At 41.8% G+C, this 6,619-nt stretch overlaps 1 pseudogene; it reads right to left on the bottom strand.

The window, feature by feature from the left end:
• Nucleotides 1-551: 551 nt before the first annotated feature.
• Nucleotides 552-865, bottom strand: LOC115067532 (annotated as a pseudogene).
• Nucleotides 866-6,619: the final 5,754 nt, after the last annotated feature.

Below are 6,619 nucleotides of genomic sequence, written 5' to 3'. Positions count from 1 at the left end.
TGGAGAGATGACTCAGTGGTTAAGAGGACTGATTGCTATTGCAGAGGCCTCGGGTGTGATTCCCAGCACTCACATGGGGCCAATAACTGTCTGTAACTCCAGTTCCAGGGGGTCTACAGATACTACATACACATGGTACACTTGCATAAATGCAGGCAAAACACTCATACAAAATAAATTTTAAAAAAGGTAATTCTGTTAAATATTGAAGATAGGTCAAATAATTTAAAGATAGAAATGACCATTTTTCTTAGAATAGAAAGGAACAACTTTTCAATGTTCATAGAGGCAGTTGCTACTAATACTGTACAACTTTTAAAAAATATTTTATTTATTATTTTTATTTTATGTGTATGAGTGTTATGCCTGCATATAGGTAAGTGCACCTGTGTTGTGCAATGCCAGCGGAGGACAGAAGAGGCTGTTATATCCCCTGGAACTAGAGTTACAGACAGTTGTTAGTTGCCATTGGGTGCTGGGAATCCAACCCAGGTCTTCTGCAAGAACAGTCAGTGTTCTTAACCACTGAGCCATCATCTCTCCAACTGAGGTTGTCAATACAATGAAACCAAACTAACGGGATGGGAGCAGATTATTCTGCCACTTTTCTAGGTCTTTGAGCTGCACGTCAAATCTGGGGCTGATCAATCCACACTTGTTCAACCTGCCTGTGAAGTTCAGAACAATTTTCCCAGCACTGTGATCATCTTTAAATTTGCCAATGGAACCATGCTTCATCATCACAGTCAGGAAGTGGACAATGACTTTGGATGGTGGCCTGATGAGGACCTGGCATTTGCCTCTCTTCTCCACATTGTTGACGCTCTTCAGAGCTTCGGCCAGGACATTCATGCACGCCATGATGGCAGCGTGGATAGATGATAGAAAGTGGATTTTGGATGTTTTTTTGAGATAAGATCTCACTATGTATTCCAGGCTGCCCTCAAATTTCCAATCTTTCTGCCTCAGTCCCCAGAGTACTGAAACTATAGGTATACACCACATGCCTAGCCTTTCATTGTTGCTGTTTAAGACAGAGTCTCATGTAGCTCGGGCTGGCCTCCAACTTGCTCTGTAGCTGAGGATAACCTAAAACTTCTGATCTTCCTGTCTCCACTTCCTGAGTGCTGGGATTACAGGCATGTATTTCCATGTCCAGTTTATGTGATGCTAGGGATTGAACCCTGGATTTCTTGCATGTCAGGAAACTATTCTGTCAACCAAGGTGCATCCCCAGCCAACCTCCATTATTTTTGGTAGGTTTTGGTGGTGCTGGTGATTAAACCCAAGTTCTCTGTGCCGCCTAAGAAATCCCTCTACCACTGAGCTACACCCAAGCCCCAGAGGGAATAGTGAAAAAAAATTGGAGAGGAAAAAAATGTCTTCTCCTGGTTTAATTATCTATTGCTTTTATTTTCATGGATTTACTTAATTTCTTTCTGCTTCTTTTTTATTACACATAAATTAGAGATCAGTCGTTCTCAGTCCTAAATTCATATTTGAATGACCTTCATAGTTTAAAAAAAATTAGGTTCTAGGCTCCACCCTTGATTAACTCAGCTTGGAGTGAAGTCAGGGCATCAGTATTCTTTAAAGAGTAAATGACAATTGAAGTATATTCTTTTTTATTTATTATATTCATTGTGTGTGTGTGTGTATGAGTGTATTGCCTGCATATGTGTAAGTGCACCCATGTCGTGCAGTACCCGTGGAGGACAAGAGAGAGTGTCGGATCCCCTGGAACTCGAGTTACAAAGGATTGTTAGCTGTCATGTGGGTGCTGGGGTTCAAACCTGGGTCTTCTGAAAGAATAGCCAGTGCTCTTAACTGCTGAGCCATATTCTTGACTATTTTGGTATCAAGATTTTATACTAGGGACAGATTTTCTCTTCTGTGAAAGTATTTTCCTAGAATGAAAATCTTGCCGGGCGTGATGGCACATATCTTTGATCCCAGCACTGGGAGGCAGAGGCAGGCGGATCTCTGTGAGTTCAAGGCCAGACTGGTCTACATAGTGAGTTCCAGGACAGCTGGGGCTACAGGGAGACCCTGTCTCAAAAAGACCAAAAAAAAAAAAAATCTCAGTTTTTGAGACAAACTATCTCTTCCTTTACCTGGGGCTACAGGGAGACCCTGTCTCAAAAAGACCAAAAAAAAAATCTCAGTTTTTGAGACAAACTATCTCTTCCTTTGGGAGTAATAGATGACATCATCATTTCTCATCCTCTCAAAATGCTTTTCCCTCCATGAGGCATACAAATCAGAGTAGAACCGTTTGACCTGTCCCAAGAATTTCACAAATGAAAGCACCAAGATAGGATTTTCATGTTTGCTGGAGTGTTCACTTCTGGTGAAATCACTTTCTTAAAGTTGGTTATTGTTGCTGTTATTTTTAATGTTTGCTGGTGATTGGTGAAAAATACTTTGTGTTTTGCCTCCATTAAATAGGAACTAGCCACTTTCAAAGGAACTGTCACTTTCAGAGGTCTCTTCCTTCCTTGGGCCTCTATGATGCACTTACCTAGCAACAGTTTCCATGATATACAAACATTCTACTGGCAAACTTCACAGGATGCCCAACTCATTGGGGTGTCTTCTGGGAATTGGCTTTGGATTTGGGATTTTCATGTGATCTTGATATGGTAAAAATTTATACTTTGCACTTTCTACTAAATGAAGCCTAGTATGCTATATCTTGTGTATAAAAAATACAATAGTTGCTGGGTGTGGTGGCACATGCCTTTAATCCCAGCACTTGGGAGGCAGAGGCAGGCAGATCTCTGTAAGTTCAAAGCCAGCCTGGTCTACATAGTGAGTTCCAGGACAGCGGGGGCTACAGGGCCCCCCTCCCCCGAAAAAACCAAAAAAAAAAAAAAAAAAAATACAATAGTCATATACAAACCTAAAATCATTGACTTATCATATCACATGTCTATATTTTAGTCATATTTTCCTTAAATGTTTAATATATTTTTATTGTTTCTACAACATTAGTTTCAGAGAATAGTACTAGCATCAATATATTACTTATTACTTCTCTTAATTTTTTTCCTGTTGTATTCTTTCCACCAGTCCCTTCCCTTTTTTTTGACACAAGGCCTCCCTGCAGCCCTAACTGGCCTGGAACTCACTATGTAGACCTGGCTAGCCTTGGTCTTACAAAGATCCACCTGCCTCTGCCTCCCAAATGCTGGGATTAAAGGCATGCCCCATCACGCCCAGCTTTTTTGCAATTTTTTTTTTTTTTGTCTTTTTTGAGACAGCGTCTCTCATAGCCCCAGCTGTCCTGGAACTCACTATGTAGACCCGGCTGGCCTTGAACGCACAGAGATCCACCTGCCTCTGCCTCCTGGTGCTGGGATTAAAGGCATGTACCACCACGCCCAGCTTATTTGCAATTAAAAAAATTTCTTTTTTGATTTTATTTTTGTTTATATTTGTACCTAATTTTATGTATGTGCACCATGTGAGCTAGGTGCCTGTAGAGACCAGAAGAGGGTGTCAGACCCCCTGGAACTGGAGTTGCAGGCAGCTATGTGTGAGCAGTGCTGCATAGTTTTGGGTCAAATCAAGAGTCCTTTATTAGCCAGTGGTCAGAGAGGGGGCTAACACCCAAGAGAACTCTTGACCCCTAGGGGAGGCAGACTGGTGTTTATAAAACTTAAAACCACAATTACATCATAGCAGGGGCAAAGCTAATAACCATAGTTACATCATATCACCATAGTTACACTAGACCGGGGGAGAGGTCAGTTAACAAAGAGGTTTTCAGTTAACAAAAAGTTTTAATTAGGGGCTGGAGAGATGGTTCAGCGGTTAAGAACACTGGCTGTTCTTGCAGAAGACCCAGGTTTAGGGGATCCTACAGCCTCTTCTGTCCTCCAAGGGCATTGCATGACATGGGTGTACTTACCTACACACAGGCAATACACACATACACATAAAATAAAAATAATAAATAAAAATATTTTTTAAAAAAGTTTAAATTAAGAAAAACAAGTTTCAGGGCTGGGGAGATGGCTCAGTGGTCAAGAGCATTGGTTGCTCTTGCAGAGGACCTGGGTTTGATTCCCAGCACCCACGTGGCTAACAACCATCTGTAACTCCAGTACCAGGGGATCTGATATGCCCCTCTGACCTCTGCAGGCATTGCATGACATGGGTGCACTTACATATATGCAGGGAATACACTCATACACATAAAAATAATAAATGGAATATTGAAAAAAAGAAAAACAAATCGCTCAGAATTTCAGAAACAATGGACTCCATGGAGATGTAAGTATAGCTGGGTAGGACATGATTCCTGGGTATGCTACATGGCTACTTGTATGTTTTTCAGTTTTGTTGAAACAATGTACCCCCTGAAACTGTAGTTGTGGACTTCATAGCTGGCTGGCTGTAGTGGAAATGGTTGGGCAAAAACACAGGGTAAAGCAAAAGTCAACTAGAGCAAAGTGGAGTTAGTTTATGTGCTGTGTGTGTACAGAAGAGGGCATTGAAGCCCCTGGAACTGTAGTTACAGGTGGTGAGCCACCTTGTGGGTGCTGGAAACCAACCCTGAATCCTCTGCCAGAGCAATACTCACTTTTAACCACCAAGCCATCTTTCCAGCCCCAGATTCTATTCTTCTGACTAAGAGGAGGTATTTTTCTCTCAATGGGCCTTAAGCCTTGATGCCTCTACCCATGTGGTAAATGGGAGTTGGGGTTTAAAGCTGATCACAAGGGAGGGGTCCATCCTCAATCGCCTCCAAGCCAACTATTACCTGTCTAGCTATGTAACAGTGGCTCCTGCCTACAGTCCCAGCACTTGGAAGATAGGATTGCCAGTTCAAAACCAGCCAAGGAAGCTACACAATGAGTTCTAGGCCATCCTGGGCTGCAGAATTATACATTGTCTCAAAAAAAAAAAAAAAGAGAGAAATAAGAAAAAGGGCCAGAGAGGACAGATGTTTCAGTGGTTAAGAGTTAAGAGAGATTATTGCCCTTCCAGAGGATTCAAGTTTGGATCTTAGCACCCACATCAGGCTGCTCACAACTACCTGTAACCAGGGATTTGACACTCTCCTTTGGCCTCTGCATGGACCTGCACATACATGGCATACAGTCACATACACATAAGTAAAACCTTAATAAGATAAAAGGAAAGAAAGTATATGGAATAAACTGGGCGGGAGGAATGGATTTAAGGGAGGACTGAAATTCTTGAAATTGAATTATAAAACTTACAAGGAACCAGGACTGGTGGTCCACACATTTAGTCCTAGCACTCAGGAGGCAGAGGCATGCAGATCTCTGTGAGATCAAAGCCAACCTGTTCTACATAGGGAGTTGCAGGCCACCACCTGGGGCTGCAGGAAGACCCTGTCTCAAAAGACAAAAAAAAAAAAAAAAAAAAACAAACACACACAAAAAAAAAAAAAAAACCAAGAGAAGCGTATTTGAAAAAAAAAAAAAAAAAAAAAAAAAAAAAAAAAAAGCCCACAAAATAAAACAAAAAACTTGCAGGAGCTGGATTTGTAGATGAAAGGAAGAGCACTTGCCTACTGAAGCAAGCATAGGGAATATAGCTCAGCCTCCTGGGACTCCACTTGTTTGGGGCTATGAACATATGACCTCTCTGAACAGTATGCCTAGCAACATTTTAGCAACCTAGGATCCCCACCTGTATCCAGCTATATGCACATCCTGCTCCAAACAGTGACATACATTTTTCCTCCTCTAAGAACCATCAGACTAGCAGAGTTTCTGTTCAAGCATATTCCCAATGTATCTGCATACAAAGGAAGAAGGGATGATCCAGTCTAGGCTGGTTTGGGGTGTACATGCATAAGGCAAACTTACTTAAGTGTCCTTAAAGTGAACTTTCAGGGAGAATCCTGTATTTACTATGTCATACCTATGCATAATTTGGTGTGCATATGTTTAAAATCAGATGCATTATGGGAAGGGATATGTGCAGTAGAGAAATTGTTATATAACTTAATCTGTCAATCAAAAACAGAGAACACTTGAGCTGGAAAAGTGGCTCAGTAGGTAAAAGCACTTACTGCACAAGCCTGATGACTTGAGTTAGATTCTTGGGATCAATAGTGGGAAGAGGGAACCAACTCCTGAAAGTTATCCTCTTACTTCTACACACATGCCCTGACATGTGTACATGTATACACACACACACACACACACACACACACACACACACGTGCACACAATAAATTAAAAAAATAGAGAATCAGGCTAGAGAGATGGCTCAGTGGTTAAGAGCACTGACTGCTCTTGCAGAGGACCTGGGTTCAATTCCCAGCACCCACATGGTGGCTACGAACCATCCTTAGCTCCAGTTCCAGGAGAATCCAAAGCTCTCTTCTGACCTCCAGGGCATGGGTGCACTCACATACATGCAGGCAATACACTCATACACATAAAATAAAAAAAATAAAAATATTTTTTAAAAAATAGAGAATTGCTGGGTGTGGTGGTGCCTTTAATCCCAGCACTCAGGAGGCAGAGACAGGCAGATCTCTGTGAATTCAAAGCCAGCCTGGTGTACATAGAGCGTTCCAGGCCAGCTGGGACTACAGGGAGACCCTGTCTCAAAAAGACTGAAAAAAAAAAAT

This window comes from Nannospalax galili, unplaced genomic scaffold (genome assembly GCF_000622305.1).
Source record: "Nannospalax galili isolate Female #2095 unplaced genomic scaffold, S.galili_v1.0 scaffold285, whole genome shotgun sequence".
In the NCBI taxonomy this organism is placed as follows: Eukaryota; Metazoa; Chordata; class Mammalia; order Rodentia; family Spalacidae; genus Nannospalax; species Nannospalax galili.
Note: the sequence above shows the minus strand (reverse complement) of the source record. Positions and strands in the feature narration are given on the sequence as shown.